The 25085-nt window shown below is 40.5% G+C and overlaps 1 protein-coding gene across 2 annotated transcripts in view; it reads right to left on the bottom strand.

Annotated features, from left to right (window-relative positions):
• LOC126866438 (bifunctional heparan sulfate N-deacetylase/N-sulfotransferase) overlaps nt 1–25085 on the bottom strand; it is a 365667-nt gene that overhangs the window by 311362 nt on the left and 29220 nt on the right. For both annotated transcript variants that reach the window (XM_050620010.1, XM_050620012.1), the window contains exon 2: nt 21045–21106. The gene's annotated coding sequence lies outside the window, so the exon portion shown is untranslated. The remainder of the gene's footprint in view (nt 1–21044; nt 21107–25085) is intronic.

The raw sequence follows: 25085 nt of genomic DNA, 5'->3' as shown, positions 1-25085 counted from the left end.
GAAGTACGCTTAAAACTTTAATTTGCTTCTTCGCTATATCCATTCTATCAAAAGCGCCTGTCGTAAACTATGTGAAAGTGAAGCAGTGTAGAGCTAACTTGTATCTAAAAGCAAAATGGCATCGAACTACCAACCTTCGACGAGCTTTAAAAATACATGGTCGCTAGCATGCACGTAATATCGAAATATCCACATACTAATATCAATTTACAGTCGTAGTTTTCATTCCAGGCTGTTTACCCTATAGCTTCCCCAACTGTACGAACCGAGCACACGAGATTGCGAAAGAATCAGGGTGCTTATATGGGGACGATGTTTGCGCGTGTACGTCAATGCTATCGTAATACTCTCGTAAAGCGAGCTTCCCCGTGGCGATATCTCGCGGTCGAAACGCAGTCGCGTACGCGCGGAAATAATTTCGCGCCGATGCCTCACCCTTCGCGCGTTTTATCGCAGACACGCACGGGAAGCAGAGGTGAGGGTAAACAGAAAAACGAAAGGAGGAAATAAAGGAGGAAAGGGGAAGGAAAGAGTTTCCCGTAGGTCGCGTGGGTCGTATTACGCAGCTGTAAATTCAACGACGAGTTTTCCCGGGGAAATTATAATTTTCCCTCTTGCAAAGAGGCGACTCTCGTGACGCTAATGCGAGCGTGCATTAGGAGAGAAAAATAGCCGAGGGACGTGGAAATTTGTATGAAGGCGAGACCGTCCGCGGGTTAATCGCCGGGAAAATGGCGACAATGGCATCCCGCCGCGAATTAAGAATCGACCATGCGAGACCAGCCCCCGGAAATAGGGGTTGGCCCAGACGTGAACGTGTTCGCAGTTAAGAGGCCGTACGGTTTCTTAAGGACGTTTCCAAGATTTTCAAATAACGTGGAACGAAACAGAGAAGCTTTATTGGTTGGTGTATTAAAATTCGTGGGAATAAGTTGTTAATTATTTAATACGTGATTAATAATCATAGATAGTTCCGTTATTTTACTCAGTGATTTTGTGAGAGTCAAAATTTGTACAGTACCTGCACGATTTTATAAAAGATATATCACGTCTCTTTTATTGTTAATCGTCTTTCTTTATTGTAAACATATTTCATTATCTTTGTAAAGCGGGGAAAAAGTTGTACGTTTTAATGAGTTGAGTCACATTCGGAATGATAAAAATGTATTTCATATGAACGTCCTATTTACGTATGAACATATACTTCATCATCTTCAATCGCTTTATTACGAATAAAATTAATATATTACGCTCTATTATGCAGTCTGACTTCGATGTTTCAAAATTGCTCGTAATTACGAGCATCGCATCTTTTTCATCAAGCAGATTTACGCGGTCGGACAATTTCCAGGTTTGAAGTATGCGAGCACGACCATTTCAAGAGTAAAACGTTGCATTTAATTACCGATCGTACACGTAACAAGCTCATCTCCATCCGGCCATTAAAAATTTCATGAAAACCGTACGATCATCCTGCCTCTTATGAACCAAACAAAAGGAAAAAAAGAACAAAGGAAAAATATACCAGACTAGCAAAAAGAGAGATAAAATAGAAAACAGCAAAAAATAATTCACTGGTTTGCTCGTAACGGGAACGCTTCGACATCGTAACGGCCCCCCATAAAGGGAACCCATTCACGGCTAAAGCTCTGTCGTTCGAACGATAAAGCGCGGCCCGGAAGCTTTGTTTATTGCAAAACTCGCCACGAGACTTGCTTGTTGAAGCGGACTGTACGCCAGAGTTATCGGCTTGCTCGTATAAACCCGTAGGGAAAGGAAGCGGCGGAAGAGTTAAGCCAATTTGGCTCCCAAACAAGTACGTGCTTCATGCACAGAAATGATCCACTCGAGCCTTAAGTCTCTTTTATGGGATCACTTGAAGATGGTCTTGTACTTCTTGCTCTAAGCTGTTTCAGAAGCTGACTCTCTCCTCTTTCACTCTCGTCGTTCACCCATTCCACGCTCGCTGCTTGCTCATTGCATCACGATCGATAAACCACTTCAATTACCTCACACGTAAGCGGCCTAGGCAGGTTGATACGCCTCGAAACACGTGCTCCATGTACGCGAGATCCATCTACGAGTTTTTGAATCTTGTTTCCACGATCCTCCTTCACCAGCTAGTTCAACCCTCGCGACGCAACAAAGCTTCGACTTACATCTGGTTGCGAATCGACGATCATCCAACGTGGACGAGGATCAGACACGAGAAGAAAGATGGTTTATCGCGGCAACGTGAGTATCATTAATCGAATAGCGGAGATACGTGTGGAGCACGGCGGCACCCCTCCGTGTGCTTCTTGCGTGAAAAACCGGAGGGGGTTGGTTCATCAAGGTCGCGTCACAGCCAAGATGAAGTGCACGTTCCACTTCGGGCCACGGGCAATCTCTCCCCCGTTGACATTAATTACAACTTGCTTCGTGAAGATTGAGGGGACGAAAACGTGTTTCCTTTTTTGGGCGGCTCGGAAATAATTTCCTACCATAGTTTAGTATTTAGAAAATTCCACGTTTATAGATGTTCTTTTTTCTGGAAAAAGTCTGACAGATATTTTGATGGTCAATTTCGTTGTATTTATTTTGTATTACATTGTATTTCATTGTATTATAGTTATTAAGGTGAATAAATTCTGTGAAATGAGGATTTTTAACTAAAATGTCAGTTTCAAGTGGATACCTCTTTTGTGCTTTTCATTTAATCGCCATTGATTTCTGCAATTTTTATAACATTTACGTATACTAAAGTATCACCTAGCTTTTCAAACAGGTAATGGTAGAGCAATAAATTAATTCTTCGTTGGTGTAATATGAAAACAAGAACGTTGAAACTCTAGTACTGCCCTTACTGTCTCCTAAAACACCAATTCTCAATTCACGACTAACTGCTAATTAGAGTAACGTGAAACCAAAAGGGCCAACAGTCATAGAAGTATTCCTATTGCCTTCTGAAGAAACCATTTCTCCATTGATGATTAATTTCCGATTAGAGTAACGTGGAAACATAAAGGTTAAAAATCACACTGCTAAAATTCCAATCCTCTATTCATGTTTAACTTCTGATTACAGTAACGTGGAAACAAGAGGAGTAAAAATCACGGAACTGTACGCTGATCGCTTTTTAAACAAACCAATTCTCGATTCGAAGCAGGAAGACGAGAAACGCGACGTAACAGAGATCGAGGATATTAAAATGTCGTTTACGCGTGCATCTTTCGGCCATCGATGTATCCGTCGAAAATATAATTCTCGTGGCGTTGCGCGTCGCCATCCTTATCTCTTCCGTGCCGGCGGTCTCAACGCCACGTTTTTCGACAGACAGCCAAGGCAAAAACCGCGAATCTCGTGACCGCATCAGGAATCTATCAGCATCGACGAGGGTTGCGCAGCTTTTTGTCCACTATCCCCGATACTAATCCCGTGTGTGCGATCTCGGTGAAATTTCAGGATGACCTAGCGCGTCCGTATCTCGCGCCTTCCCACGGCAAAGCACGAGCCGTTAAATATTCTAACGCGATCCTAGGATGACGTTGGCGGTTTTCGGTGAATTTCGCGGGAGGATTGATCGGCGAATAACTGGCCGGATAAACTGGCGCATTTCACCCACCAATGGAATGCATTTTCGTAGCGATAAGCTGTAAAGCCAAGGAATTGACGGGCGTTGGGAACGAAAGGAGCGGAAGAGTGCGATAAGCTTCGCCTTTCACGTCCTTTCCAAGTTGCTCGAGATTATGGTATTTGTATTTAACGATGTAGGTGTTTTATCTTGCTTGTACGCATACTAATGAGATCATTGTTCTTAAACGCGCTTAAGAGTGTTAATCAAACGTGTAATATAGTGCGGTTAAGGATTTAGTAATTTAATCGAGAATCACAAAGTGCAGAGGCAAGTAGGAAACAACAATTCGTGAAAATAAATAAGTCACGGTGTGATCTTCGCGTTAAAGTTCTTCCATCTGAGGACGTGTTTTCCGGCATAGAGGGTTTCGAGGATCCCCAACAAGTTCCAGCAACGCGAATTCCAGAATCGTGAGTTATCGACGAGAAGGAAGGGGTTAAGGAAGTTGGAAGGCGAAACGATTAAACGGCATTCCACGGGGCCACGGAACTTTCCGCTTTCCGGTAACTTCTTTCGGAATTCATGGCTCACTCAGCATTCCGCACGGATTATGTCCAGATCTGCTCGAGATCTGTTCGCTGTGCCGCGAAATCGACGCCTTAAACCGCTGTCTTGTCGAAAGAAACTTCCTATCAAATTCGCGTATCACGCAAAAACAGCTTTTCAATTTTCGTTCTTTTGAAAAAGTCATTTCCATTATATATTTCTGTTGTATACTTGATAATTTCGATGAGTGGCGTGCATTATCGATCTAAAATTTCTAATTATTCCTCAGTTATATCTACGTTGGATCTCTTTCTAATTTTGTTACAAATTAAAAGTAAATGCTAGATATATCGATGATCAATTTCTTTATTTCAACAGACGTTCGTGCGAGAAGATTAAAGGACAGGGATATTAAGCTGACTTTTTATTTTAAATTCTTAGATTCTATAAAATATACGATGACTTTGTATACCAAAAGTATACCATCCACAGTGTAAATTTACCGGAATCGAAGGGTCAGCGAGTTGAACATTTACTTTGCATCGTGTAACAAGATAAATAATTCACGTTTTATCGAAGCACATTGATAATGAGCTTAACGAGCAAAGAAGATTAACCAAATGTGAATTCGTAATATTCCATGGATAAATTAAGTACAAAAAAAGAACAAATAAAATAAATCTGCGATTACCACGCATCTGTTAGCATTTTAATTATATGTAATCGTTCGAAGTCTGCCTTGTACGATTTATCGAACGACCTCGCGGGTTGCGAACAGTAAACCGATCGTGTGAATAGGTCACTGAAACAAACTCGAAAAAGTTTCGAACGAGACGTGTTCGATTGTCGAATTAATTCGATGCACCGAGAAGCGGATAAATAGGTCAATTTATCCGATGGAACGTGGCCGAGTCGTTCGAACACAGGGGGAAATAAATACCCTTTGACGACGAATTTCGTGAAAATTCACGTCGGCCGGTGACTTTCGATCGGCTTTTCATCGCCACCGAGAGAAACGATGTCAAGTGGACATGATTCAAGCGATGCTCGGCTCCACTTTGACAAAATTAGCATACATGAATAATTGGAAACTGCCAAAGTATTCTTCTGTTGTGATCTTTCAATCTAGAGACTCGAATTCTAATGGGCTGAAGGCAAAGTGATATTGAAGATTTAGATATTGAAACTTTAACGATAGGTTTAGATTACCAATCTTCTCCAATTTTTATAAAATCACTAAAGCGAGAAAGATGTAAACGTGTTTTCTGTAGCCTATAAAGATACATACAGTACTTTGATGTATCAAAATAATTTTAGTACTTTTCTACGAGCTGCATTAATCTCTATATTAAACACTAAATAAAATTTGATTTTCTGAATATTTGATTTTCTGTATCTCCAAGTATTAGGTTGTCCGGAAAGTTTCTTCCGTTTCATAAGGTGATAATAGGTGAACAACAATTTCTGTTTTATACTATTTTATTCAATTAGTTATGATCCATTTCGTTCTATTTCTATTATTACGTTCGTGCATAATTCGGTAAACTAATATAAAACAAAAAGCATTGTGCGTCTATTATTTCCTTATAAAACGAAAGAAACATTTTCGGACAACCTAATGTTTCGAATGTATAATTTTCAATCACATTTCCATCTTTCGCGCAAACAATTCCATAAGATTCAAAAGAGCAATATTTTCATTGTAAAACAACTACTAAAATTCTGGAAAATATCCAACAATAAATATAATTGATATAAAACGTAACACGAATTAACACGAATTTCAAACGCCAAATAATATTATAACGCGAATGAATTTTCCACGGCGTTGAAATTTTTACCGCGGCGATAAATTCCCGTGGTTTGCTATACATATAATATGTAATGCGTTAAAACTGTTCGATGAACTATCGAGAGGAGCGATACTTCATTATATCGAGCTAAAGTTATTTTTTCGAAATTCACGACGTATCGACGGTTCATGGCGTGGATCGAGGGTAAGCGGCGGCGAGTCAGCGCAAATACGCGTTTCATTAAACCGCCATGAAAAGCCCGCGATATATATGGCCACAAGCGTATGAATTTTCGGGGGAACGAGCGCCGTTATGGACGACGTATCGACGCGTCGCTAACTATGCGTCGCATGATGAAAATCGTGAAATTTCCACGGTCGCGGGATTAAATCAACAAGTCAAATTGCACACGGCATAGAGCTCTTGTGAACGTTTAGTAGCTCGGAGAGCGGAAGGAGGAGGAAAGGGGAGGGGGGTTACGCGTTTCAGATCGAATCGCGATCGTTTCGCTAATAATATTCGCGCGCGACGATCAAAGGGAAACGTGACTTCCCTGGGAAACGCGACACGAAATCAGCAACGTTGGGTAGAGTCAGAGGTTCGCGGAAGTTTCGTTAATCGGCTTGGAAAAATTCGCAAAGAGGATTAAATTTTATTGCAGCGAAAGAAATACGCGGCCGTTTCACGGCGACAGAATAAAAGTCCGGCCGTGGCCGAGCCACGGTACATTCATATTACAGGTGGGGAAAAAAGCTTGGCAAAAAGAAAGGTTGAAACGAGAGGACAAAAAGGATCGGTGAAAAAGGAAGGTGATAGGTTCCATCGACATTTACCAAACGCGGGATTAAGCCACGCATTGACACTCGCGAAAAAGGCTCGATTATTCGCGTGTGGCTACACAACTGTGCACCTATTTGCCGATAAATCCACGAATTATCGATCGGTCGATCGTAAATTAAATACGACGACCCCTAGTGTCGAGGGAACGCCTACCAGCCGTACGGGGTTAACTCTGTGTCACCCTTTCGGCCGAGTACCTCTGCGTGTACCGTATATATCGTATCGTCGACGACGCATTCACGGATTTTTCACAGGCTTTGTGCGTGAGACAGCACGCTATCAAGGTCTAGCACCCTTATACTTACGCGTACGCCTAGCGATGAAAGAACTCGCTCTGGTGAATAGCAAAGAAGGCTGTTTCAGAGAGGCTGAGTAAGAACGAAGGGGTGAGCGTACAACGTCGCGCCCATCTCGATGACGTCATCTACTGTGATCGTTTGACGAACCGAGTCCTACAGCTTTCGATTAATTCAGACTAACCTCTGAAGCACAAGGGTGTTTTAATTGGAGGAAAAGAGAGTATTGTCTTCTGAGAAGATTAAAATTTGATCGTTAAGTGTTTGTATAGTTCCATAGAATCCTGCAATTAGAGTCGCGGCTAGTATTCATCATTGTTCCATGTTCGTCAACTTGAATGATTTGTGGCGGCACTCAACAGCACATACCACCACTCGACAGTAACTAGCATCGGACGACGACAGCGCAGTGGTTAGCGCCTTAGGTTACGAACGTTCGGGACCCGGGTTCGAATCCCGGCGCCCGTGTCCGATTTTTCTTCCACGCATCTAAATTAGAAGAAAAATAGCAGTACCCCAGCAGCGACATCTACAGCCAGCAACTACACAAGTATCTCGGACAACAGTTACACCTCAGATTCTTCGAGATATTACTCGACACGTATGGTAGCTCATAAAAGTATTCAAACGCCTGCTACATACATTTTCAGAGTAGTTTCAAATACTAATATAATTGTGGCAATCTCGTGCCTCGTCACAACTAATGAAATTTCCAGATGTTTTGTGTAACAAATAATTTACGTATAGAGATTTCCTATGGTAAGTATTCAAATACTTAAATCATTGCACGTGTAAATGCTTTTCAAATTCGATCAGTCGCGATCAACTATGAATCATAGCAAGCATCACGCGACTCTTAATTGGCGAATCACTGTTTCATTCGGAACATATTCCACGTAAGACGTAATGACTAAGACGCGGTTGTAATTCTTGGAAGCAATTGCCGGTCGCTTGGAACTGTTAGGGAGGATTTTATGGTGATCGACGATTTCCTGCAGCGGCCGCCACCCCTTTATTACCGAACGAACACTGTCGTCACCGAATCTATAAACGAACGATGCCGCACGAATGATTGCGTATTAAACTGCATAGCCGGTACCAGGCGCACACTGGTGCGTTTCGTTTGATCGATGATGTTTTTGGGTCTGGCATTTCTCTCCCCTTAATCGTACGAACGAGAATCAAGCGAATTAATTAGTTTATGTGATTTAAAGCCAGCACATCGTCCTTTCGTATGGCAACAGTGCACAACATACAGTTTCCATTCGAATTGTATTTTAGCTCATTTGCATCTCTTTGAAGAGGCCAGGGCAAACTCTATCCCATTTTCCAGGCGAACTTGCCTTTCCTTCGCGTAGTTTTGGCCCGTACGTTCTATTTAACCGTGGATTGTTCGAATGACGTATCTATTTGTCGGCCGAGCAGCACAAAGAAAATTTTTCAGAGGAACCCTAGCTATCTAACAGCCTCGTTAACGTCATTAAGGTTCTCTGATTGCTGCCAACTCTACGATCGAATAACATCCTTACGAGGAGGGGACCCTGAAATTCGATTGCGAGCCACGTCGAGCGACGACACCGATTATAAAGATTGCTCCTTAATTCCATTTTCTGCCTCGCCGTTTATAGAACAACATCTTTATTATCTACGATGCGATTAAACGGATTACTGGAGCGACAATTTTTATGTACCAGAATCGGAACAAAACTATATTTTTAGCCATACAGTACTGCCTAAGATATAACGAGGTCGTAAATTAAGTTATCAAGAAGCGACACTAACTGATGTCTTAGGTTTCTGACCCACTTATAACGTCGTACATTATACATATTCTGTTTTAAATACAACGACTTGTAACCAATAATGCTTTATTTATAATTAGACAAGCCGGGATTATTTATTTCAGATTATTTATAAAGCGGAGATTTTAGTAGAAATATAATATAAATTTTCTTTTAATCCACTATACGAGGTATATTGATTTCGTATCAAAAATTTCTCTCCGTACAGGTTTGATCGAGGTTCTTGTCTTCGTATATTTCTGTCAATTCCCTTCCTCCGACGTTCGAAACTCAATTTAATTTCTGACTGATTTTACGATCTGGCTGTATCGTGGCATGGACTCTTCTTCTATAATACCGTGTCACATTCCTGATAGGATTACGGTTGCGTTTGAACAAAGACAGGTTGTACTTGTAACGAAGTCTTGTTTTCAATTTAACTTTAGCTTCAAAATTCTTCGAGAGGGACAGCAAGATATCTGACAGCACGTTATACCAACGAGTAGCTGTAATAATATCTACTTAAATCGCTGCCAGAAATACTTCAAAGACATTCCTTGCATTGATTATATAGGCCGACATTAATTGATTTAAGTTAATGTAATAACTAAACTGATATGCCGAAAATGATTATGGTTTTACTGCCAATTTTCAAAATCTTATGAAATATCTTTAAAACTATCAGGTTATTTCCGTCTTTGACTATTTTATATGGAAATAGAATATACTTATTTCTGTCCGCTAAGCGCTACAAAATTAGCAAATTAACAGAAATAAACTCATCCTACTTTTCCTGTGTAATCTTCGACAACTATGGAAATGTTCCCGTGACCAATTCTTTTTATAAAATAGAAAAAAAGGAGAAAAAGGAATAGGAGAAACGGTAGAGAAGAGAATGTGACGCGTCGCGTTTAAGCAATTAAGTCACGAGACCGCTTTATCGTCGAGCGATTCGAGTTATTTCACCGATCCACTTGATTCTCTCTTCCTCCCGTGGCTTTTTTCCCTGTTCTCGACGATATCACTGGCAACTTCCTCGCGAATAATTTCAACAAAGCGGAACGGCCAGAAAATAGCGCGACAGCCACGAAATTCGCGGAGGCCGGCCGCGGAAAGCCGATAAATTTAGCCCTCGCGCTCTCGCATATGCTCCCGTCCTCCGAGAAAACATTTTATTTCCGCGCAATAGCCCGAACCGACACATTACGTTGATATCGGAGCATTTTTCGGCCGATTCGTAAACAATTTTCACGATACGAATTGGCGTGTTCATCGAAATTGTGCACCATTGATGCGGGACACCCATATTCGACGAACGAATGTTCATTTATTTGCAGGCGTCGCGTGGTTCACGTAGTCCTCGTTTTCATGTCTTTCGTACTTTCATACTTTTTCATTTTTCCTGTGCCCTTCAACTCGACGCTTTCAGGATGTTCCACGGTTTATTCTCATTGCAATTTGTAAATAGAACGCGGACGTTAGTGTCAATCCATACTGAAAAAAATTAAATTTAAATAAAGATTTATTTCAGCTGCTAAATATTATACTGTGCGCCTTACTTTAAATATTTTATCTATCTTTTTTACGTTACGTACATTCCGCAAATTTTTGCATCTTGAAATTTTGTATAAATTTATAAAAACACACCCGCGGTTCATTTATAAATGATATCTGTTCCTATGAATTAAATCGTGTATGAACAAAAATGTGCAACGTATATGCGTATATCTCTCTCTTATTTCATATATTCATCATTAAACTGCTGATATTTATGCATTTATGGAAAATTCAAACGCGCAAAATATATTTAGAAAAGCGTACAAATTTTCATTTAACTGCTGGTTCATTTATGTAAAAATACGAATCCACATAACCATCCGCAATCTCACCGCGGCAACGTTATATTTCATCATTGAGCCTGATATCAAACACTAGTCGCATCAAGTATAATTTCCAACTTCTGAAATTAAAGCTGCAGGACTATAACTAACCATAATCTTTTTTCTTCCTGGAAGCGAATAAAATTTCATTTGCTGAGGGTTAACCAACGAACTCTTTCAACGTTCGACGAGCAACTAAAATATTAGCTTAGCAGCTCAACGAATAACATTCATCGAAGGCAAGGGGAAAGATGTTCCGTTTCTATTCCATTCCGTTCTCTATTCCATAGAAAACTATCATCGATCGAGGGGGTCTGAAAAGGGTGAATAAAGAGCTTTCTATTTCTGGTAAATCGTTCGATTCCTTCGACGTGGATATCTCGGAGTCGCGAGTCGAACGGAAGTCGCGAGAATCGACCGAATTGCGTACAAAGGCGGTATTTCGTTACTTCGTCGGGAATTTTGTTCGTTCGCGGACCTCACAGAGGAACGTCTCTAACGGGCCGTAATATCTCGTTTAAAGGCGTCGACGTTTCCACGTGTTTGTTGGGATCCTCGTTAAAGCGAAACAATGGGCATTCGGATTACATCCAATTCATTTATCACGTGGTCTCTCGCGAGTACCAAGGGGAGAGCCACAGAGGAAGGGAAAAAACAATGGAAAACCTGGCGACCCTTCTATCGACCATCACGGCCGGATCCACCGTATGCTTGCTAAGATATTAATTCCTTCGTTAATTCGTACCGGGATATATCGTGCATTATGTTTTTTTAACGATCGCTCTCTGTTATTCGATCAAATAATATATCTTGACAATGGAAGGAAATGGTGTGTGATTTAAAGGTATAGAAGTACGTGGTCTTAAGGGTGGCTTTTCAACCCTCTTAAGATACTTGGGATTCGATGCTTCTTTTTCTTTTTTTTTTTTTTTTTTTGTAACATTTCTTAAAATTGAGCAAAATACGAAAGTGGAAATTTAAAAAAACCTAAATGTGATATAACGTATTTTGGAGAAAAATTGAACGATATGTACGAAGATAGAGGATCCCCGAATAAAGAAACTATCACATGGAAACGATTATCAACACGAATGACAAGTTACAGATTAATACAAAATCATCAAGAATCATCATTGCATTTTCGAAACAACTTCATCATCTGGAAATCTTCTAAAAAGAGAAAAAATCCCATACCTATAACCTACGTCATCAGCCTAAACGTCTAATCAGTTGAACAGCTTCAGAAATCTCAAACGCTTGAATGAACTTTTCCAAGACACCAAGAAGCTACATAAAACGATACCGCGTGACGTTGTCTTCATAGGCAAAACACCTATCCAGCAGGTGTTCACCGCGGGAAATACGCTTCACCAACGATGTTACTTATTATTAAGGAGACTGTGGGTAGCGAGATTCGCGCGAGACCCACGGTTGAACGTGCCAGTCTTGATAAGCGTGGAAATTAGCAAGCAGCGCGGCGCAATTAGTCAGGAGGCCATGAACGTGCCAAAAAGGTTAGTAAACTCGTGGCTTGCTTCGCTGGAACTTCGCGGCGACTTCGAACGTAAATCAAGCGGCGAGTGGCTCTCGGTTTTAGCGAGACACCCGGTACAAACAGAGTCTAAAGGGTTCGTCGGGTGGCGGGTTGCTCGCGGATTAATATCCCTATCTTCTGTTCGTCTCTGCACGACCCCTTTCAGAGGTACACGAACGTGCACTACTGTTTTGCGTGCACGGAACTAACCCCCTCCCCCGCCAGTCTCCCTCCGCTTCTGTTGTACCGATAGTCTCGTGTTCCTGCGACTACGAAGGGGAACTTCGATTTATGACTCTGTGCAAGTTGCTTCGATGAACCTCGATGTTCCTTTGTAACGCCGACTTTCCTTGCTCTTTTGTGCGTGCACTTTGATATCGTGACTGGGAGGTTTGTTCTTTTTAAAGAAGATGATGGATGTTTCGTCCGTGATTGAAAATTGTTGGAGAATATGAAGCTGGATTTTGATATGGGATACAGGTGATCGAATATTTGCAGAAGCCTCTCGTGAATTTATTATCCGTGTTATTTGAAACATTTGAAATTTCGTCAGCACTGTAATGGAATATCGTGTGTCACAATTAGATTGGTCGAGTTTGAAACAAATCTTGTATTCTTAAAAACACAATTTCTTATAAGAGCATGTCCTATCGACAACTTTTAATCGATAGAGTAAATATTCTTCGTTTATAAGAGACCAATCCACGAAAATGAATCTCGATCGAATATTCCATGTATTAACCAATATGGAAGTTCGTATTGGAAGCGATTTCCCCTCCTGTTCAAGAAGACACCTGAACCACTCTAATTCCTAACACGTCTAATTCGCCTATACCAATAAACCGTGATAATTAGCGACCATCTAGCAATGGTTTTATAGCTAAAATACCAATTCCGGCAAATGTCGCATATTAAATAGTCTACACGTATATCATCAACTCTTCCTTGGAACCTCTGATCATCGCTTGATTTCAAGTTGCGCAACGCGAAACGCGTTGCCGTTTCACTGAAACCAGATCGTTCGCCAAAAGACAAATCCATGGCTGGAAAACAGAAACGGCGGAGTTTATATCCGAAGTTAATCTGTCCAATTCCATTGTTCTATCGCTCGATGGTTGGTAAGTAAGTCAGAAATTATCCAACCAGGATATTCGCTTTTCGTGTGACTTAACGTTGGCTGTGGTAACAAACGAACGCGCATTTCTTCTTGCTGCGGAAACTTGCGTTTGATTCGTGAATAAACAGGAAAAGGGAGGAAGAGGGGAAGAGATAGACGCAGAGTCTCTGTGCTAATCCTGAATTCAGGGATGAACGGTGATACCGCGAATTCCGGAAGTCCCCGGGATTTAGCAGCGCTACGGGAGTTTCGTTGGCGGCACACGGCTACGTTTTCGATGCTCGTCTAACCGCTCTGCCGCGGCCCGCGGTTAAGTGGTTTAGAACATTGCGATCGGCAGCTCGTGGCGGACAATCTGGAAACGTTTCCACGAGGAGACGCACGGTTTGCTGAGCCACCGTATGAGTTTGCCGATTAATTTGACAACAAGCACACGCCGACTGCGGAACTTTGCAAATGGCTCGTACCGTGATTTACATGCCCGTACGGTTTATCGATCTCTACCCTGCCTCGACGAAAAACAAGCTCGTTCGTTCTGCGGACGTACCCGAATTCCCGATGAGTTCGAACGGGTGTGTCCTCTGATGAAGTCCCGATCAATTGTGGATTTTGTGACGTATAAATAGCGAAAAGACATCGATGAATTTTAGAAATATCAGTGATAATTGCAAATTGAAAGACGTCGGTGCTTATAGAACTGCGTTGGAAATTTGAATAATCGTGAAATTTGCGATACTCCGTAAAGACATGAAAAATAAAACAGTTTCAGATATGTTAATGACAATCGTGTGAGTCAGATACTCAAAAATCTGCACTGAAATCTCGAATAATCATGAAATCTGTGGTATCTAGTATCGAAAAGAAATTTTAGAAATATTAACAATAATCGTGAATTAAAAAACGCAGGATTGCGAATCATCCAAATTCGCCCCTAAACGTGTGGATGAAATTTAAAGTAACGTCTTCATGACATCGTAAAGACGATTAAAATAATCGACGATGGCAATAAAAACGCTCCTTATAAGAATCGAAAGACGCAGTGTGTATGCTCTTTTATCGTGCAGAGATGACCGAGAAGAGTGAATGCAATGGACAAAGGTAAATTGCGGCTACAATACAGGGGATAATAAGCGGTCACCCTCCGCACACTTCCATAAAGCGAACGTAAGGGGATATTCGTTTGCCGACGCGTCCATTAAAACGGACTCTCGAGTGGCCGACGGTGGTGAAGGACGTCGGGACCAGAGGCTGTCAACTCCAATAGGAACTGCCATTAAAACTGATAGAAAGAGAGCTGGTACTTCGAACGGTGCGGCTTTATTATTCTTAACGACTGCCTAGAAGTCTCCCCATGATATTCCCAATAATATCGTGTCGTAAACGTCCGCGTTCAAGGAGGCGACGTCGAACCAACACGAGATGACGTTTTTATAAGATGAGCAAGCGTTCGCGATAACGAAGATAGCAATGCTACAAATTTGATTTGTAAATTTGATTGATTAGATAATACAATTTTATTCGTTTCATAATCATTTAGTAATTAGAACGGTGTATTTTAACATATCATGGTTAAACAGAGGAATATCTTGAATGCAAAAATATGTGAGAGAAATATGTAAGATTTGAGCTCAAAGTATGATCCAAATGAAGTTTTGCGTAAAAACCAACGTTCAGCACGTGAGAGATGTAGTCATGGAAAACTTCTAGTAAACGTGGATGGATACGTCTTGAGAGTATTTTCGTATTTTTGTCGAAGTGAGCGAAGGAAATGATAAAAGAAAATATGCGTTTAAGTTTAAGTTAATTATTGAATAACAATTTCGAGTTATGTTGTGTTGCATTGTATTTTACGCTTTAGAATTATTTTCAATACACCTAATTACACTTAACTATTTTATAACCTCTATGCATTCCAACCCTCCAAAGATAGTTTAATAACAACAATTCCAAAAGCTACGTTAATGCCAAAATTCCAACCCCAATTAGACTAGGGAAGAATGGTCATTGTACCATACCGAATTCAATCAGACTAATGTAATACCCCAAAGACAAGAATTCACGGCACAATCAATCACGACGCACTCTGTATCTTCCGTAATGAGACATCCAAATGTCGTCGAAATAAGCGAAAGGAAGATGGAGTGGCGTTTAATTTCTCACGAAAAGAAGAGGGCTAGAGACGTCAGTGATCTCGCGATAGGTCGACTGTATTCGTGACGACGTGATGACAGCGTCTTCCAGCAGACGACGGTGACGACAACATCAAAGGGCTCGACGAGAATTAGTGTCCGAGCTAGGAGAAATCGAAGACTGGGGGGAGGAAGACGGGCAAGGACGAAGCGCAGGGACGTGTGAGCAAGGACGGAAATAGAGCACGACGAACAGACAAGGACAAAGAGAGCTGAAGAGATAGACGGCAACCCTTGAGCTATTGATCAACGACCAGCTACCGACAACACGCCCTCTTAATTAAACCCTCTGGGAATCCGAGACTAACGACCCCATGCTTGTAAGTAGAAGAATGTTCGCGAATATCCTGTGAAACAGGACAGGGAAGAAGCCACTGTTGCGATCGTTTCAACTTTCGACGATTCCAACCCTCGAGCGATGGATACCTCGATCTTCGTCAAGTCGAAAGGAACCATACGCTACGGAAATATAGTGTACGACAAAGATATCTTTTTATCTATGATTTCTCACTTTCGGAAGTTCTATGTATTAGTTTCATACAAGTGGATATGGATACTTTGAAATTTTCTGTGGGATTTTCAACTTGTATAAATCACCGGGAATCGGTTTGTGAAAGGATTTTGAACATGACAGATATCTTTATGTCGATGAGTTTTTATCTTTGGAAGTCCTGTATTTTATTTCAAGATGAGGAAGATTACAGATCGAGAATGTACGATGATAGAGCGTCGAAGTTGACAAAAATTGGATTTCGATTAGATATTATAATCGTTGAGCCAAGAATTTCGAGCTAGTCTAATCGATTCTCAGTGATTTTTGTCTTTGAAATGTTCTGTGTTTTATTTCAAGATTAGGTTGCCAGGTTCAAAATTTTTGATGTTGTGATTATTTGATGATTTCAGGATTAAATACCAGTGCTGATGCAACGAAGATAATACAAAAAGTTATTGAAAATATAGTTCAACAATTTTTAATATTCCTAAACACAAATATAACTCAAAACTTTCTTTGCCTGCCACTGTACATCGGATATTACAACTGTCGAACGAAGAATTTCCGTTTATGAATAACATTCTCTTTGCTTCGTTGCTTTCTTCTCTTCGACACAGATCTAGCTTGAACGAACTTTCTCCATTAAAAGAAGACGCAATGAAATTTTTTTAATAAATCTCCCGGCCAGTTTCGTCGGACGGCCAGGATAGTTTATAGTTTCAGGTTGTTGAAGAACGCGTCAGGTATCTCAGAACTCCGACTTCTTCTTCATAATACATAAGTTCAAGGCGAAAGGAAATTAGCAAGGAGAGGGTACGACTTCTCTTTCGCTGGCGACTGAATTTAATATTAACGAGCGCATCGTACCGAATTAAAGGTGCCCGACCGCCTCCCGCTGCCCTTAATTATTCGAGTTGAACGTCTTCCGCCCCTCGGTACTCTCTAATTTCTATTTCTCCTACTAACTCCGTTTTCTCGTCCTTCTTGCACTCTGCCTGCGAAAGTTCCGACCCAGTTCTTCTCGTTCGCCCGCGATAACTCCCGAAAGAGATTGCGGATTCCGAAGACGCTTGATTATCCGACGACAGACCGATTTGGTTAGGCATAATTCATTAAGTTGCTCAATCGATTACAATCAGATATAATGCGTTAATATTTTACGCTCACGCTATAATTGATAATATAGAACTTTCTCACTGATCATTGATATCGTTGATTTTATTCGATATACCACGAGAAATAGTCTGTACGGTTTGAATTTTCAATTTATGAGCGTCTTTACGAATGGTTTGATTGAAGTACTTTTTAGGATAATCCATTATTTATATATTTGATTTGTACGAATCACTTCCATTTCAATTTTGACGAGCTTTATGTTCCATGAGATAAAATCTCTTTCTCCTATAAGTAACCTTTAACCGATCGAGAGTTTATCTTTGAATTTTCGAATATCTGAATTCGACAATAGCTTAAAATACTTTGAACGATGTACAAATAACCTAAAATTAACTTTGCACAAGCTGAACCTTCAATGTTCTTCGATAATTTGATTATATCTTGAGTAAACCGTGACCTATCTGAAGAAATACCTCAAATTTATCTTAAATAAGCTTTAAACACCACATATACGCACCTGATGCGTTTTTCTCACTCTTTTCAATGACTTTGATCCTCCTGGAAATGACTTCCAGTTGACTTGGATCGTGAAATGAGCTCAACATGGTCTCTAGCTTTTAACGCTCTTAACATGACCTTATACAATCTTCATAAAACCTTCGAGTAATCTCGAATAATCTTGGAAACAAAATACCAAGAGCATCTTAAGGTCTCTTGCAGAAGGAAACGGAAATAAGCAGGCTGCTAGCTGAAAACGGCGCGAGATTCAAAAAGAGAGACAGAACGTTGCAACGTCTTGCAAGAAGAGGGTAAGCGTAGAGACAAGGAAGGCAGCTCGAAGGCTTCGTTCGTCGAGTAATTAGCGACGCTGGCAGGGGTAACGGTTTATTAGCGCGGAAAGCGACGAACACTGTGCTCGGGTAAATATTCTCGCGCGGCTACGGAGGATGAGAACAGGTCTGAATTTCCGTCAGCTATCGCCCACGAGAAACGCTGGATCCCCGTCGTGTCGTGGGTTTCAGTGCCCGTTATCCGTAGCAGTGGGCAATTATGAATTCAAGATGCTCGAATAAAGAATTAAGACGTCAAGCGTGAAACGATTTTTCGACCTTTACTTTTCCAAGCTTGTTCTCCTATCGTTGAGGAAATACCAAGTGTTTAAGATGTTCTTATCGATCAATAGTTAATTGGATTTAAAAAGAGGAAATAGCAGAGTACGTGGTGGAGACTGATCGGATTATTGGGTCGATCTCGACTGTATTCTTCAAGCGTCTGGCCGTAAACTCTTCCTGTTTATTCTGTTGGTACTTCGATGAGGAACTGTAACTAGAAGGTTTGCGAGGATTTAAGGAATTAGTTCTGATTAAATTATTTGTAACACCATAACGTTCAAAGGAATTACTTGCAACGATCGGTGAGAAATGTCAAACGACATAAAAACATGTTTAATTATTCGTATCATATTTTAAACGAAACTATTAATCGTAAATGAAGCGTTCTTCATTTCGTGTGTCTAACGGGTCAACCTTTTAGCACGGGAGGAGATTTTATCAAAGTATTTTAAGTATATATTACGATATGGATTAAAACGTTATCACGAGAAACGTAACGTAGATCCCTTCCTGTCCGTGGACACGACGTAATTCATTTTTTTTCTCGCACCGGTATGAAATTATTACACGTTCCAGGAGGTCTGATATGCAAGTAAGATGAATCATGCAATTACCGGCCTCTTTGTTCGGACCAACGGCTCGCAGTGAGATATCCTATTATGCAGATGTGGCAAGAACCGCCGTTTAAAGGAGACTACAAGGCACTTGTTGCCCGTGAAATTTTTCCTAGCTAAGTGACACTTAGAAAACCCGTGGAAAGCTCATCCTTCCAATGAACTGACTGTTTCACCAGAAACTTTGACACCATAACTCGTGGGCTTATGAATAATGAAAACGACGTTTAATATCACTTCCTTCAAAAGTATACGCGTAATTGTTATTAACCAAAGTTGTACTACTTTCGTCCAAAACTTGCTTAACTTTCATATTTACTGTATTATTCAACAACTGATCATCAAAGTAAATTCTTTGAATGTAACGAGAATTTATTCTATGAAGAATAACTGAAATATCGATATTCTGTCTTCTCTTCTCGCCTAAACCAAGACTTACGACGAAAGAAGGAAGTTTAGTGAGACATTACAAGCTCAATTTCGAGCGAAACTTTTCGTCGTTCCAGCTTTAACACCATTATTTCCGTCTTCCTCCGATTCTAGCAACAATAACTGTCCGCTTCTGTTTCGATCTTTGTCCCCGGCTGGCAGCGCGAGAAAGCACGATCCTCACCCTTTCGTTACACTTCAGACATTCATACCGTAAGTTTCGAAAACCCGTCCTGGATCTCGTATGCTCGAGGGTTCAGTAAACAGTCCCGAACAGCTCGATGGAAACGAAACTGTCCGGCGCTGAGGGGCCACGGCCAAAGAGAGGATCAAGGAGTTATCGTGACGGACAACACGGAAAGGATAACACGAGGGAGTAAATTAACAAAGCCCTACGGAAAAGGGATCAAAGAGAGAACATGGAGAAAATGTTTGCGGATCCAGCAACGACATCAACGTTTCTTTGTTCGTGAACCGTGCAAGGAATTTCGAATGCGTTTAAGTAGCTGTACACGTGGCTTCCGAGATCTGTGGATGATTTATATAAAAAATAAATTCTTTAGATATCGTCGTAGAAATTGTAATTAGGTAAATTTGTTTCTTGATATAATGTGTCTTTGTGCCGTGAAATTTATAATTTAATTTCTTTTATACAGGGTGGTTGGTAACTGGTGGTACAAGCGGAAAGGGGATGATTCTACGCGAAAAAAGAAAATATAGAATAAAAGTTTTTCCTTTGAGGCTTTGTTTTCGAGAAAATCGACTTTGAATTTTCGCTCGGTACGCGTCCGGTACGTTATAGCGGATCTCACTGTAGATCGTTGTCTCGATGGAAAAATTTAAAAAAAAATAAAAAAAATAAAAAAAATTTTTATTCTAGTTACTATTTTATTCTATTCTAGTTAGTCTAGTCTCCAGTTACCAACCACCCTGTATATTTTGAAGTTTGTAATAGGATTTGTTTCTATGCTTTCAAACTTGTAACCTGATCCGTTCCTACGTTTCAAAATTCACGATACATACAATTTGTTTCTATCGAACACAATTTCTTTGCGTGGATAATTAAACCTAATGTTAAACAAGTATATTATTAATATTAACTTCGATGCTTTTAAATTGCCGTATCCCGTTATTTACTAACAGAACGATGAATGTATTTGTTTTTTTGTAAAAATGGTCCTAATTTTACTTCATCGTGAAACATGAAAAAAATACATGTTTCGATAAAGAATAATTTTTTGCAACAACAAAAATTCGACCTTAAGTGATTAAAATTTAGCGATGAGACAATGACGTTACTCATCGATTATTGCAAATATTCCTGCTGATTTAAGATCAGAATATTAGGAATGATGAATATTTGTGAAAAAAATGTAGACAATTAAGAATCGTGAAAAGTTTGTCAACATAAACCTGGTCCATACTTGAAGATTATAAATTATAGATGCATTTTTTAGTGAAAATATTTCATTCTGGTATTATAGTAAAAACTGCAAGGGCGCTAGGAACGTTTTAAATCCATTCATTTCCACAGCATAAAGATGCCATTTCCTACGTTCCTCGCGAGTAATTCTAAATATACACTTAATCCACGCGGGAAGATATTCCCGAAGAAAAAGCATTGAAACGAGGGAAGCTGTCGCAACGTGGAGCGTCGTGAAAGAACGCGAGCATCCGCACGCGAGACATTTAACCGCGTGTAACGCGGTAAATACTCGGATAGAGAAGTTTTAAGTGGTCGGACTAACCTTTTCACCCCATCGCGACGCTCGGCTCTCGCTTCCTCTGTGGAGTCCTCAGGCCATGCAATCTGCAACAGAGAACAGGAGGAAAAAACGATCAGCGAGGTGATTCGCGCGTGTCACTTTGAAAAAAAAAAACGCGTAGCCGTTCAAAAAAATCCGGCTGATGCGGAAAAAGTGTTGGTCGAGGAATTAAACGAGGAATTGCTTCGAAATTAAAAGAAAAGGAGATGCTCCAATGAAAATTACGTACGTTCCGACCGCGAAAGAATAAATTTCATAAAAGTCCATTTCCTCTGTAACCGTGGCTATGATCGAAGAACTAATGTCGGTAACTTCGGATGAATTTTACATGAATCTCTTCGATCTCCTGAGGGAGGGCCAAGTTAATAGCGCGGTAAAAAGAACTTTGCCTCGTGACCGGTTCGTTGAGGGAAACTCCAAGGTACAGCCCTGTGCAGAAGTGTTAGGACATTTAGGAACAAACAAGGTAAACCTGACAGTTAATCAGTGAGAAATTATTAAACCTTCTTTGAAGCATTAAGAACTCGCGTAGCTAATCGATATTGTAATAAGAATCTCAAAAGTCAAACTGATCAATTCCACGTTTTGCAAATTTTTTCAGATGCGACATTAACGTTGATCTTCTTTAAAAAGTAATCGAATTACTTGTAAAGGTTTATTTGTCATAAGCAGATAATATAAATATTCGCGAATTCCAAAGTAAATCTTGTAAGATATCTGTGACATCCTCGTGCTTCTCTATTTTTGAATACACAGAGTTAATTAGTCAATGGCTCCATTCATCGTCCCAGTCAATTTTCATATTCGTATTATTCAAAGCTTTCGACGATATTTATATTAGACATTCTATTAAATCATAATTCATAATGATTCATAACTTGTACAATTTTACTAATAATGGCAGTAGTTCACCTATACAAGAGAACCCAGGTAACCCAATACTTATGAACGAGAGTGTACAGCAAGAAAACCAGCAATTTGGTTCTTTTGATTCGTTCTCAGCCCTTTTATCATTGTCCGTCGTGCTACGATTTTATTTCGTGTCTTCCGAGCCTAGCCAAATGGCGGGGGCAAGCGACGAAGCCCTTACTTAATCCTGACACCATCGACGCTCCCCGTACGTTCAATGCCGCGACGAAGCGAGCAAATAAAAGGATTTCCAAGTTGCCACCAGGTAAAAGTTCGAAGGTTGTTCGTTGGCCTTGCTTGGGGTCAGTCTAACCCTCGTTTCCGTTCGTTCCTCTCCATCACCCCTCTGTATCTCGTCGACTCGATAAAAGAATGGTAAATTCCAATCTCCAACCCTGTCGCTCAGATATCGATCTGACCTGGCTTCGTTATCGTTCGCGTTTATACGCGAGTCGCGATAAGAGAAAAGGAATAACAAGGTGACGCGCTTTGTAGTGGCAATGTCGAGCTTTCGTTTTACAGTTCCATTGCGTTTCGTGTTTATTTCTGGAACGACCTTTTTTCCCTGCATCTGCCATCGCGCCGACAAAGGGAACGTTCGTTTTGTAGCCTGGCTCTCTCGCTGCTGGCCAACGTATACTTTTCGCGTGCGTCAGGAGTTTCGCCGGAATGAAAGTGGCTTTGTAGAGCGTACCGGTCTAACGATTTCATCATTTACAGAATTTTTGGAAGTGCTGTTCTGCGAAACTAGAAGTCGCTTTTGGAAGAAAGTCTGGCACTTTGGAAAATTGAAGTTTCCACGGTATGCACTACACGAACGTAAATTATTACTTCGGTCAATTTACAGTCGCACTTGATACCATAAAGATGGAAACTGTTGCTCCTACCGAATTCAGAAGTATTTTTGGCAGATATAAAAAAACGATCGCGACGATACATCTATAAAGTGAATTCATCCAACGAAACTCTTACGTTTCTCTGATTTGTCCACCCTAAAGAAACTATTATTTCTATGTAACATTTCTATCACAATCTAACTACGTGTATCAATTTAGAACAGATCACAATCTAACTATCTGTTTCTTGTCTCAATAGCATAAGAGAAACTTCGGTGTTTAGCCAAGCGTTTACTTTAGCCAGTTTAGCCAAAATGAAGCCTCTAACGTACACGAGGTCGATCTCGGTTATTCTATCACTCTATGCACAATCCCATATAGTATCTCCGATTCTTCTCTTCATTAATCTAATTAGTTACGACCATGAAAGTCTCACATTACGATTGAGAGTTGAAGATACCTTATAAGTCCTTTATCTTCTAATCTTTCAATCCTATTTCCTTCCAGACAATTTTGCTGAATCAAACAGTACAGCCTCTTAAAATTCATCATTGAATTACGGTACATATAAGAATTCGATCGTCTACCTTCGCCATGCAAATCAGTAAGAAATATTTAATAGGGATAGATCTCCGTGCACGATCAACGACGTCGTCTGAAACCGTTCCGGATCGTTTTGTTGAAAGCCAGCCGCTCGAAAGGGACGTTTCCGGCCGGCGATTCCGAGAACGTGCTGTTAAATTTTAATTACACAGTTTCGAGGGAAGCGCGGCACAGACTGGCTGCCATTCGCCAGGAATAAAATGCGAAAGAGGGAAAAATAGCGGGCCATAGGAGGAACAAGGCGTAGAATCGAAGAAACGACAGCTTTCCAGCTTGCGAATTTCGAAGGTTAACATCGAAAGTTCGCGAGGCCCGTTGTCGTTCGGAACTTTGTTCAAAGTTGTCGCATGAATTCGACCGGTTCAATTTCGACAGTCGGACCGACAAGGGCCTACCCCTTAATATTGCACGACCTGCAGAACCGTTTGCCCCGAATATCGAACCACGCGACTTCGTTTCCGCCACTCTATATACAGCTCCAACAATTTACGTCTGTTTTATTGGTATTTTACTGTGTCTGGTAATTTAAACGATTCACATGGATGGCGAAATGTTCTGTCGCGAATCAACGACGAGTACTTGTTGCTTGGAATGAACGACTCGAGATTAACGGGGGAAATTAAAACGGATGACGACTGCGTCGTCAACAGCGAAGTCAAATTTACCGAGCAACTTCAATTTTGGCAGGCACGTCAAGAGCAGTCGTAGATTCGCACTGGAGTTCGCCGAGGAACTTCAATCTTGGGAAATTTGTGACAAACGACGTTAGCGGTCTGGAAAGCTTTCAACGACTTTTGTTGTTTGATGTAATAATAGAACTACTTAATATCATTGATTACGGAAATATACGCACGTTTTTGTTAAATACAGACATCGACTGTTGCGATTATACAAAGTATTTCAAATTTCTGAAAGGAAGAAACTCAATTTAGAAATGAAAATGACGGGTGAATGTTTTATAATGTTTGGCTGTGTGTAAACGCTTTGTTACAAAGTTGTTAACAAATATTGACCATAGATTGAATGGTTCGTATAACACACATAATATGTAATATTGACGGAAGGTTTTTACAAATGTTCATATACTTTCGCCAGCGTATGTGTATAAGTCATCATAAATACACATCATAAATCTGTAGATTATTGTTAAAAGCTGAGAAACAAAAACGGGAGAAAGCACATGGTTTAAAGTCGAATGAATTACCTGAATTACCTTGAATAACGTGTTACAACAGAGCCAGTGGACAGATCGATTTTCCATCGTGCGGGGAAAAAGAATCAGCCAGTGGCTCTCTTTTAAACATTTAATTGCGGAAAACACAAGCGAAATTAACAATTACGGGGAGCAAGGTGCGAAAGTAATTGGATGCATATTGCATCGTTAGCACGTACCGGTGTCTCGTTAAAATTAACGAAAGAAAGACAAGGAGAAGGAGGAAAAATGGAAAAGCGCGAGAGAAGCGTAAAATAAACCGTGGTAGCCAACGATTTTGCGCGAGAATAAAAAATTGCTCTGGCCGTATCACGACGCGAACGCAATTAAATAAGTACCATTACATTGGAAAGCATAACAACACTTGACACGGCAGCGTGCCGATAATTTTGCTAATTGCGTGTCGATTGAGAAAATAATTTCGGACGATCACGATGCATCGCGATTAATAGCTCTCAAATA

Source organism: Bombus huntii, chromosome 6 (genome assembly GCF_024542735.1).
Source record: "Bombus huntii isolate Logan2020A chromosome 6, iyBomHunt1.1, whole genome shotgun sequence".
Classification (NCBI taxonomy): Eukaryota; Metazoa; Arthropoda; class Insecta; order Hymenoptera; family Apidae; genus Bombus; species Bombus huntii.
This window is presented reverse-complemented; position numbering and strand designations above follow the sequence as displayed.